A 12348-nucleotide genomic window follows, 5' to 3' on the forward strand; every position below is an offset into this window, starting at 1 on the left:
GTTGGCTCCGCGGCGCAAAATCACGTTATTGTAGGTGATCTCGCGAGGTTCGGATAGCAGGCGCATTGCGCGTGCCCGCGGCGAGCTTATTGAGACCGATAGACAAAAGATATATATAGAGAAGGCTATTGGTTAGATAGTAAACAAATAAGTAAAAAGGTACCACATCCCAGTTAGGAAATTTAAAAAGAAATGGGAAAGAAGCTGGCAGGGGACTGGAGGGTAACCAACCCCCGGGATTATTATAACGGTACCAAATGTGTATAGACAGTAGATAAAAATCAATAAAGTTTTATTAAATATACAAAAGACATTTCCCAAAAAAGGAAACAATTTTTTCCATATACATACAGTATAACAAATATAAATATACAAAGGCTGGCGCAGAATCCTACAAAACTCCACATATTACCACATTTGTATATTATTTAAGCTGCATTGTTTCTTTCCTACATGTTTCGCTCTTCTGAGCTTCCTCAGGACATTGCAGCATACAACGATATATAGAAAAACTGTAAGGATTGGTAGCCTGATCCCCAACCAGGTTACCAGAAATGGGGGCAGTTTGGACTATTGCGGTACAATAAGAACAATACAATGAATAATATAACAAGGTAATAATAATGAAAGATACAGATGATTTTATTGATGCCAGAAAACAAATCATCATTTACATATTAAAAACATAAGCGCAGTACATATGTATATCATCAGTGAGTAGTCACAATACAACTGTTGATCACAGATATCAGTTTCCTCGACTAGTTTCGCAGACTTATACTGCTTCATCGGGAGGTTATCTGTGATTAGATCAAAAAAGCGAAAAAATAATCAAAAAAGGGGAAAAAAATATATAATAATAATAATGAAATTTTATGCAGCATCCCAGTTAAGAAAATTGATTCAAAAAGGTTAAAAACGGGGAAAGAGCGACACAGCTTACCCATGCTCCAAACAGGCGTCAAGCTCACAGTGCTACCACCTGATAAATAGTCCCCTGCGGCAACTCGGGGAAGCTATATAGTGTGATGATTAGGGTCTAGGTAATGGAATAAAATAAATAAATAAATAAAATAAATCAGTATACTGTCAGCTTATCGGGGTAAGTCAAGTGAAGTGAGTAAATAATTGGATGATGGTGCGAATAATTGTGAAACCATATAAGTGAAACAAATGGAGAAAGGAACAATTGCGCGTGTATTGGAATGTGTGAAAAAAAGAAACCCAACAAGTCAAAAAGTGGTGGTGAAACGGTGAGAATTAGTGAAATTGGTGAAGGTTAGGGAGAGCGACGTGTGGGAAAAAAGAAAAAGAAAAGGTGAAAAGGGGGAAGGGAAGGGAGGGGAGGGGAGATGGGGACAGTGAGGACGTGGGTAAAGATAAAAGTGCATGAAAGAAAATGAGTAAGGCAAGTGTGGATAAGTATGAAATAAAGTGAATAAAGAGAAGCAGGGTATACCTGAGATTGTTGTTAATAAAGGTAGAAGGATCCCGGGAGGGGCACACCCAATAGGGGAAATGATGCCGGTGTATGACCCCAGTAGGTAGTGATAAAGACCACAGGTTCAGAGTGGAGGCATAGTAAAGCCTATCCACCCATGCCTAAGTCTCCTGTAGAGGAAATAAATGGTAACACTTTTAAATTCGGTTCACAACGCCAGTAGTAATACCTGAAAATACAGGGTGTTATCTGGGGATTTGAGAGAGATATATAAGGTTGGAGAGAAACACTTACTGAGGGTTAGCTGGAACATACCATCCCGGGAACTCAAATCTAGATCCACACATCACAGGCAGACACCTGTTCTATATAGCTCCCAACCCTGTGACGTTTCAACAGCGCCATAAGGCGCCGGTGCATGACGTCACAAAGCCAGGCTAACGCACAGTGCGTGGGCAAGATAATAGCGCGCACGCATGCGCACCAGCCCCGCAAAGCCCCGCGTACAACGCCACAAGGTCAGAGCTCCCACATAGCGCATGCGTGAAATAGTCGCGCACATGCATGCGCATCGGCCACTAAGGCCAAAGGGACATAGTCCCTGCCAGTGCCAATGCAAGGGGAGGAGACCGACCCGTAAATGGGGTGGGCTCCACCACCCGGGGGCTCACCGGGCTGCCGCAAGGGGACGCAGATGGAACAATCCGAGCGAACGCCTGTCAAGGAGGGGGGTGAGGGAAAGCAGGGAGCTCATTTATAATAATACATAAAAGGGATGTATTAGCCATAAGGATTAATAGAAATATGTTTAGCACAGTAGTTAATTATATAACAAAAGGTACATATGAATAATATACATAGATAGGATGAAACATCCTATGAAGCCAATGCAAACTACAGATTCGAAAGAGGTCCAAGGTATCAAAAGGGCAAACGATTAGAGGCCATGATAGGGTATATCATGGTCAGGGGTGGCGGGTAGCCTATGGTTGGATCATAAAATATATCAAGCCCGACCTAATGGATGTCTAGAATGAATAGTTGCATGAAGGCTTACAGTAATAATAAATTAAATAGTAAGATAAGAGTAGTTAAATATAGAGAGAGGTCTTTGTAATGCTAGGAAAGGGGGTTAGATAATGACATCAAAAGTGGGGGGCAAAGGGGCGGCCCATCCCACCTAGATCATTCACCAACGAATCCAAGCCTAGCAACATGCCAGGTGTGTTTTTAATATGTAAATGATGATTTGTTTTCTGGCATCAATAAAATCATCTGTATCTTTCATTATTATTACCTTGTTATATTATTCATTGTATTGTTCTTATTGTACCGCAATAGTCCAAACTGCCCCCATTTCTGGTAACCTGGTTGGGGATCAGGCTACCAATCCTTACACTATTTGATTTCTGGATGATGGTACAAATTCTATACTTTTATTTTTATTTTCTATTATTAGAGGTCACATTTAATGTTTCTCATAATTATTGGGTGGATAACACACCTGGCATGTTGCTAGGCTTGGATTCGTTGGTGAATGATCTAGGTGGGATGGGCCGCCCCTTTGCCCCCCACTTTTGATGTCATTATCTAACCCCCTTTCCTAGCATTACAAAGACCTCTCTCTATATTTAACTACTCTTATCTTACTATTTAATTTATTATTACTGTAAGCCTTCATGCAACTATTCATTCTAGACATCCATTAGGTCGGGCTTGATATATTTTATGATCCAACCATAGGCTACCCGCCACTCCTGACCATGATATACCCTATCATGGCCTCTAATCGTTTGCCCTTTTGATACCTTGGACCTCTTTCGAATCTGTAGTTTGCATTGGCTTCATAGGATGTTTCATCCTATCTATGTATATTATTCATATGTACCTTTTGTTATATAATTAACTACTGTGCTAAACATATTTCTATTAATCCTTATGGCTAATACATCCCTTTTATGTATTATTATAAATGAGCTCCCTGCTTTCCCTCACCCCCCTCCTTGACAGGCGTTCGCTCGGATTGTTCCATCTGCGTCCCCTTGCGGCAGCCCGGTGAGCCCCCGGGTGGTGGAGCCCACCCCATTTACGGGTCGGTCTCCTCCCCTTGCATTGGCACTGGCAGGGACTATGTCCCTTTGGCCTTAGTGGCCGATGCGCATGCATGTGCGCGACTATTTCACGCATGCGCTATGTGGGAGCTCTGACCTTGTGGCGTTGTACGCGGGGCTTTGCGGGGCTGGTGCGCATGCGTGCGCGCTATTATCTTGCCCACGCACTGTGCGTTAGCCTGGCTTTGTGACGTCATGCACCGGCGCCTTATGGCGCTGTTGAAACGTCACAGGGTTGGGAGCTATATAGAACAGGTGTCTGCCTGTGATGTGTGGAACTAGATTTGAGTTCCCGGGATGGTATGTTCCAGCTAACCCTCAGTAAGTGTTTCTCTCCAACCTTATATATCTCTCTCAAATCCCCAGATAACACCCTGTATTTTCAGGTATTACTACTGGCGTTGTGAACCGAATTTAAAAGTGTTACCATTTATTTCCTCTACAGGAGACTTAGGCATGGGTGGATAGGCTTTACTATGCCTCCACTCTGAACCTGTGGTCTTTATCACTACCTACTGGGGTCATACACCGGCATCATTTCCCCTATTGGGTGTGCCCCTCCCGGGATCCTTCTACCTTTATTAACAACAATCTCAGGTATACCCTGCTTCTCTTTATTCACTTTATTTCATACTTATCCACACTTGCCTTACTCATTTTCTTTCATGCACTTTTATCTTTACCCACGTCCTCACTGTCCCCATCTCCCCTCCCCTCCCTTCCCTTCCCCCTTTTCACCTTTTCTTTTTCTTTTTTCCCACACGTCGCTCTCCCTAACCTTCACCAATTTCACTAATTCTCACCGTTTCACCACCACTTTTTGACTTGTTGGGTTTCTTTTTTTCACACATTCCAATACACGCGCAATTGTTCCTTTCTCCATTTGTTTCACTTATATGGTTTCACAATTATTCGCACCATCATCCAATTATTTACTCACTTCACTTGACTTACCCCGATAAGCTGACAGTATACTGATTTATTTTATTTATTTATTTATTTTATTCCATTACCTAGACCCTAATCATCACACTATATAGCTTCCCCGAGTTGCCGCAGGGGACTATTTATCAGGTGGTAGCACTGTGAGCTTGACGCCTGTTTGGAGCATGGGTAAGCTGTGTCGCTCTTTCCCCGTTTTTAACCTTTTTGAATCAATTTTCTTAACTGGGATGCTGCATAAAATTTCATTATTATTATTATATTTTTTTTTCCCCTTTTTTGATTATTTTTTCACTTTTTTGATCTAATCACAGATAACCTCCCGATGAAGCAGTATAAGTCTGCGAAACTAGTCGAGGAAACTGATATCTGTGATCAACAGTTGTATTGTGACTACTCACTGATGATATACATATGTACTGCGCTTATGTTTTTAATATGTAAATGATGATTTGTTTTCTGGCATCAATAAAATCATCTGTATCTTTCATTATTATTACCTTGTTATATTATTCATTGTATTGTTCTTATTGTACCGCAATAGTCCAAACTGCCCCCATTTCTGGTAACCTGGTTGGGGATCAGGCTACCAATCCTTACACTATTTGATTTCTGGATGATGGTACAAATTCTATACTTTTATTTTTATTTTCTATTATTAGAGGTCACATTTAATGTTTCTCATATAGAAAAACTGGAAATACACACAAAAAAAAGAAAATTTATCAATTATAAAAAGAACCTTTAGGGACAAACAATATGTCCCCCAAAATTCAAAGCATATAATCGAATGATTGTAATAGCACATCCGCTCTGATCTGAACTTGATCAGAACAGCTTTATATTGAGAACAATTGAATTTATCAAAAACAGGGACATAGTTGTTAGTAAGCAACAAAGTGATTAAGAAAAAACATTCAATTTTAAGGTTGAAATCCAGAATTGTAAACATATACATGTAATAACATAATTCTCCAAATTGGAGATTACAGATTAGGTTTTATAAACTAAAACACCTTACCCCTTAACATATATCCAACAATTCAAACTTACAAAGTTCTAACATTCCTTAGGTGTCGTTCCCTAAGTTTTTTTTTTGTGTGTGGACATGCACACCTTGTTTTTTTTTTTAGAACTGCAAAGTACATGGTGATTCCATAATATTTTCCTCAGAATTGAGTGATTCCATTTCTTTTTTCTCTGCTCGATCTGCAAAAACAGTTGCAACTGACTACAGTTTTCTTTCTTTTTTTTTTAAAGTGATTGTAAAGTCTCGCTTAAAAAAATAAAATAACAGACATGTTATACTTACCTCCTCTATGCAGTTGGTTTTGCACAGAGCAGCCCCGATCCTCCTCTTCTCGGGTCCCTCTTCTGTGCTCCTGGCCCCTCCCTCCTGTCGAGTGACCCCACAGCAAGCGGCTTCCTATAGGGGCACCCGAGCCAAGTCACAGCTCCAACCCTCCCAACATTTTGAGGTGGGAATGAGGGACACCTATCAGAAAAAGTATGCAGGCATAGGACACACCCCTTGTCACGCCCCCCTTAAAGGGGAATTGTTCAAGAAAAAAACAAGATTGGTTAAACCCACAAGTACTTTTGCTATCACTACAATTCCTTTATATTGGATTTTGGATTTTACAAATGCAGCAATTTAGAAATTGGATGAAATGTTTAGCACTGGAAAACACTTTTTGATAGATAAAAAGTGCATTTTATATACAATATATATATATATATATATATATAAAATATATATATATTTTCCTCACAACACAATTCAATGGGCCCCGGATTCCTGCCTGTAAAAGGCTGTTACTCTAATCAGCCCCATATGCCCCCTCCCACAAAGCCCCCCTCTCAGCACAAAATTCCCCCATATCCCTCCTACCAGCATAAATCCCCCAAACCCCTCATTCTTATAGAAATTATCTTAACCCCCCCAAATCCCCCCTCCCAGTACAAATCATCCCCCACATCTCTCCCCTCCCAGCACAGATCCCCCTTCAGCACAAATCCCCCATATACCTCCTTTCAGCATAAATCCTCCCCAAACTCATCCTTCTTACACAAATTATCTTACCGCCTCCCCCCAAATCTCTCCTCTGAGCACAACTCCTCACCCCCCCCCCCATATACCCCTTCCAGTATAAGTCCCCTACAAACCCCTCTTCTTACACAAATTCTCTCATGGCTTCCCAAGCCCCCCCTCAGCCCAACTCTTATTTAACCCCTCCCCACCAAATCCCCGATACAAGCACAACCCCCCCCCCCCCAATACAAATACACTCACTTCCAAATTTTCCTATGCAGCAAAAAACTCTCTAATGCCGCATACACACGGTCGGATTTTCATACGGAAAATTTTCGATGGGAGCTTGTTGTCAGAAAGTCTGATCGTGAATTTCTGACACACAAAATTTGAGAGCTGGATCTCCAATTTTCCGACAACAAAATCCGTTGTCGTAAATTCCGATCGTGTGTAGACAATTCCGACGCACAAAGTTACACGCATGCTCGGAATCAAGCAGAAGAGCCGCACTGTCTATTGAACCACAATTTTCTCGGCTCGACGTACGTGTTGTACGTCACCGCGTTGCCGACGTTTTGGAATTTTCGACAACATTTGTGTGACCGTGTGTGTGCAAGACAAGTTTGAGCCAACATCCGTCGGAAAAAATCCCATGGATATTGTTGTCAGAATGTCCGATCGTGTGTACGCGCCATTAATCCCTCTCAGCATAAATCTCCCCCTTCCTCTGCTTCTTCCTGCCCCAAGCACAGGCTTCAGTTATTGGGACTTCAGCGCCCGGGAGCTCTCCGCCCCAGGCTCCTCCTCCTGTCCTATCAGAACACACGTCAGAGCTGAGGAGGAACCTATGGGAATCTTCCCTTGGTTCTCTGACACTATTGCTGCTGTAAACCTGCAGCCGGCTGGTAAAGACACCGGCTGCTACAGGATTGGCGATCACTGCGCTGGAGACCCAGGGATGCCCCACAGGAGAAGTGGGAAGATACTTGGTGCTGGCGATCGCCAACACTCCCGCCCCTGCCAAGTCCCAGTCCAGGTGATACCACACACCGCCATGCAGTCTCTGTACTGCAGGCAACATCCCCCCGTGGGCTACTTGTCACAGTAACTTAATGACAGGCAGTGAGCGGGGAGATGTTGGCTGCAGTACAGAGACTGCATCGGGGTGTGTTGTACCCCATACGCCCCGCACAAGAGCTGGGCAGAGGCAACCAGTGCCCATGGTATCTCGCCCCCGCCAGACAAGCCACTGGAACCAAGGGCTGGAACTTGTTCTGACACTGGGCTCCACTCTCCGCTCGGCCTTGATTTGCTGGGACGCCGGGACTTATATCAAATCCGAGGACGGTCCCAGCGAATCCGGGATAGTTGGGAGGTATGGCATAACACACACAGTCGGAGCATAGAAATGGTAAACATTCAGTCATAGAGCAGGCAGAGCAGACCACAAAAAAGAGGACGCACACTGTGAGAAATGGTCCTTGTCAGTACAGGGAAGAGTTGGGGATAGGGTGTACCTGCTGCATAGGTTTAATAGAATAAACTAGTGGCAGTGGGGGGGGGGGGGGGGGGGGTCTGTAGCAGTGTGAGGACCTGGATTACCTGCTGGTGGCACTGTGGTTCCCAGAGCGTGAAGTTGTCGTTCCAGTGTCCACCAGCAGGTGTCTCCCAGCAGCCAGCAGATCCCAGTAATCAGTCTCCACCTGATGCTGGCTGCTGGGAGGGTATTTAAACCCTTCTCTAACATTCCCTTATGCTCCAGTGTTTTGCCTGCTAGCCAGGTACTGGTTGCTATTGATTCTGAGCCCGATTCCTGCCTGAGCCTTGTGCTGCCTTATACCTATATCCTGCACCTTGCTGCCTTGTTCCTGATCCCTTTGTTCCTGATCCCAGTCCTGGTTCCCCCATTCCTGACTGTTCCTTACACCTCCAGTCTTACCCTGTTGATCTGTGTTCCCCATTTTGTATATATTGCATTAGTGTTCATTTGCTTCACTGGATTTTGTTTTGCTGTAATTAAATCTGACTTAAATCATACACAGTCTGGTTTTCAGTTTCCTGAGTGCAGCTACACAGGTTTGTCCATCCCTGCTGCTGATAGATTTTTTTTTTTTCTGGTGGGGGATCTTCTCTCTCAAATTAAAACAAAAAATCTGTGACTGCGCTTCCCGCCACAAGATGGCGCCCTTTGCTTCTGCTCAGTAATGTTCACACTAGCGGCAAGGACACGCTCAGATTGCTTTTAGAGCCATTTGCCAGGTGGCGAGGAGCTGATATTTCTCCACCTCACTTGTCTGTTTTATCCCCTTAATTGCCACTCCACAACCGTGTGCATTGTATGGTTGTGAATGGGTCACGTTGGTCGGGGTCGCAGTGCCGCTGAGTGTAACAGGGGGTATCATTCCTGGCACAGCCATGAAGCAAAGCATGATGCCTCTGCAACTGAAGTGGGGGAGGGGGCAGTAAAAAAAGTTACCCAACTATGTGGTTTTACTCCTCCCACCCTCAGGTGTGAATGAGCCCTAAGGGTGACTATAATCCAGCCTCAGTGAGCAGACTGAGTAGGTGTAAAGAGCTCCATCTTGTGGCACGCAGCATACTCCCTGAATTAAAAAAAAAATCTTTGAATGTCATTAAATGTTTTTTAGAAGTAAAATTAAAAAAAAAGTGAATGCACTGCCCACCACAAGGTGGCGCCATTTGCACCTGCTCAGCTGCACACACATGCAAGACTTGATAATAGCCACCCTTACTGTGCGACCTGAGCATTGCCCTATTGTGGTAGGCATGGCATTTATGGGTTTTTTATTTGATGATATACATTTAGATTTACATAAAAGGTACATTACCTGCCACAATATGCTCAGGTGCGGAGCGCAGAGAGCGCCGTGTTTGGCTGGCAGTTTTTTTTAAATAGTTTAATCTGAAATCTGTGATTGCATTGCCTACCACAATGTGCCATTTGAGCATGGGGGATACCAGAAGAAGATGGAAAAAGAAGCAGGGAAAGAAGAAGACGACATTAATAAAAGGAATTGTCAAAAACCGTCTATTGTCTTTTTTAACATTTTTGACACTTTTTTTGTGAAATGGTAGGGTACATTTGTACCCCATTACCAATTCACAAGGGGGGTAAGATCTGGAGCTCCCCTTGTTAAAGGGGGCTTCCACATTCCGATAAGCCCCCCACCCGCAGACCCCCACAACCACCGGGTAAGGGTTGTGGGGATGAGGCCCTTCTCCCCATCAACATGGGGACAAGGTGCTTTTGGGGGCTACCCCAAATCACCCTCCCAATGTTGAGGGCATGTGGCCTGGTACAGTTCAGGGGGGGATGCTCTCTTGTCCCTCCCCTCTTTTCCTGCAGCCTTCCAGGTTGCTCGGATAATGGTCTGGTATGGATTTTTTGGGTGGACCCCACGTCATATTTTTAAAATTTTGGTGCGGGGTTCTCCTTAAAATCCATAACAAACCTGAAGGGCCCGGTATGGAATTTGGGGGAACCACCACGCATTTATTTTTATTTTAAATTTTGGTTCGGGGTTCCCTTGTGGGGGAATCCCTTGCCGTTTTTATCAATGAACTTTTATGTGTATTGCCGGGACCAACAATTCATTATAGCCGCTAGCACTAATACTTTTAAATTACTTTTTTTTCCTTTAGAAATGTCATTTTGCTCTCAGTCTGTTCTAAACACGGGAAACATGCGCCAATTTACAGGTATACTATAGACACCCCCAGGTACTGTCACGTACCTAGTGGATGAGCCCAACCTGCAGGGACTGACCTTTCTTGCGGCTCCGACTGGAGGGCCCTGGTAGGATGAACAGGAAGCATAAGAGTCAGGAGTGGCACGAGTGCCTGGCAGGATCAACAGCAGAAGATGGATCAGGAACCCAGGAAGCAGTGTGTAGCAGGACCTCGGACTGGATCAGAAGGTAGGCAGGAGTCTGGAAGGAGCTGGATCAGCAGGCAGGTGCAGCAGACAGGAACTGGGCAGCAGGCGGGTACCAGGAACCAGGAACCAGGGCACCGGAGCAGGACCTCAGACTAGAACCGGGCTGCAGAGAGGAGCTGGTCAGGGAGCTGGAAGCTGGGCAGCAGACAGGGACCAGGAACCAGGATACAGAGAGTGGAGAGTCAGACAAGCTGGGTCAGTTATCAGGCAGACAGCAGAGGTACCAGAGGATCAAGCAGAAATGTAGTCAGACAAGCCATGGTCAGATGCAGGCGGATGACAGGGATGGTCAGAGACAAGCCGGGTAAAGTTCAGGCACAGGAAACAGGTTTTCAGGATCAGAGCACACACACACACTGTAGATCAGACAGCAAGATCCCAGTGTGACAGTCAGGTTTAAATAGCCCGCCTGGCGCCAACAGGCGCGCACGCACGCGCATTGGCGCATTCACACTTGCACGCAGACACGCGAATGCGCAGCGGCAAGCCCAGGATGCCTGTTACTAGCAGGATCTTCCTGACAGGTACGAAATTTAACCACCTTGCGCCCGCCCTATAGCCGAATGACGGCCGTAGAGCAGGCGCGTTCGTCCGGGAGGCCGTCCCTGGACGTCCTAATGTTTTCTTCTGCAATGCGCGCCGCCGCGGGCGCGCATCGCGGAAGTTCTGTGTTTGCCGTGTCCCCCGGGGACAGGCAAACACAGATCGCTGTAAATGGCCAATCACAGCGGCCATTTACAGCGTGATCGGCGTGTCCAATGGGAGATGATCTCATATGTAAACATATGAGATCATCTCTCAGCGCCGCTCTCCCTCCTCACACAGACAGTGTGAGAGGGGAGAGATGAACGGCTGCAGCGGCAGCCGTTCTGCCTGGAGTTGATAAAAAAAAAAAAAAAGTGCCATCCTCCCCCAGCAGTGCCATCCGCCCCAGTGCCATCCACCCCAGTGCTACCTGCCCCCAGTGCCATCCACCCCAGTGCTACCTGCCCCCAGTGCCACCTGCCCCCAGTGCCACCTGTTGTCAGTGCCATTTGTCCCCAGTGCCACCTGTCATCAGTGCCACGTATAAGTGCCATCTGTCATCAGTGCCACATAGTGCCATCTGTCATCAGTGCCACGTATTAGTGCCATCTGTCATCAGCGCCACGTATCAGTGTCACGTGCCATCTGTTGTCAGTGTCACGTGTCATCAATGCCACTTATCAGTGCCATCTGTCATCAGTGTCACGTGTCATCAATGCCACTTATCAGTGCCATCTGTCATCAGTGTCACGTGTCATCAATGCCACTTATCAGTGCCATCTGTCATCAGTGTCACGCGTCATCGGTGCCATGTATTAGTGCCATCTGTCATCGGTGGCACGTATTAGTGCCATCTGTCATCAGTGCCACGTATTAGTGCCACGTGTCTTCAGTGCCACCTATTAGTGCCACGTGTAATCAGTGCCATGTATAAGTGCCACGTGTCATCAGTGCCACATATTAGTGCCATCTGTCATCAGTGCCACATATTAGTGCCATCTGCCATCAGTGTCACGTGTCATTGTCCTGGTGCTTCAAAAGTGTAATAAGTAGTCAACAAGTTAGATGTGTAATTTATGCTCCTAGAACACATGATGGCGCTACCTGCATGTTGGGCCTCTCTATGTGGCCAGGCTGTGAAAAAGTCCCACACATGTGGTATTGTAATACTCAGGAGGAGTAGCAGAATTTTTTTGGGGGTGTCATTTGTGGTATACACATGCCATGTGAGAGAAATAACCTATTACAATGACAATTTTGTGGAGAAAAAAAAAATGAAAAATCTTAATTTTGCAAAGAATTGTGGGAAAAAAATGACAACATCAAAAAGCTCACTAAT

This window comes from Lithobates pipiens, unplaced genomic scaffold (genome assembly GCF_037356315.1).
Source record: "Lithobates pipiens isolate NorthernLeopardFrog02 unplaced genomic scaffold, aLitPip1_a1.2 Scaffold_44, whole genome shotgun sequence".
Classification (NCBI taxonomy): Eukaryota; Metazoa; Chordata; class Amphibia; order Anura; family Ranidae; genus Lithobates; species Lithobates pipiens.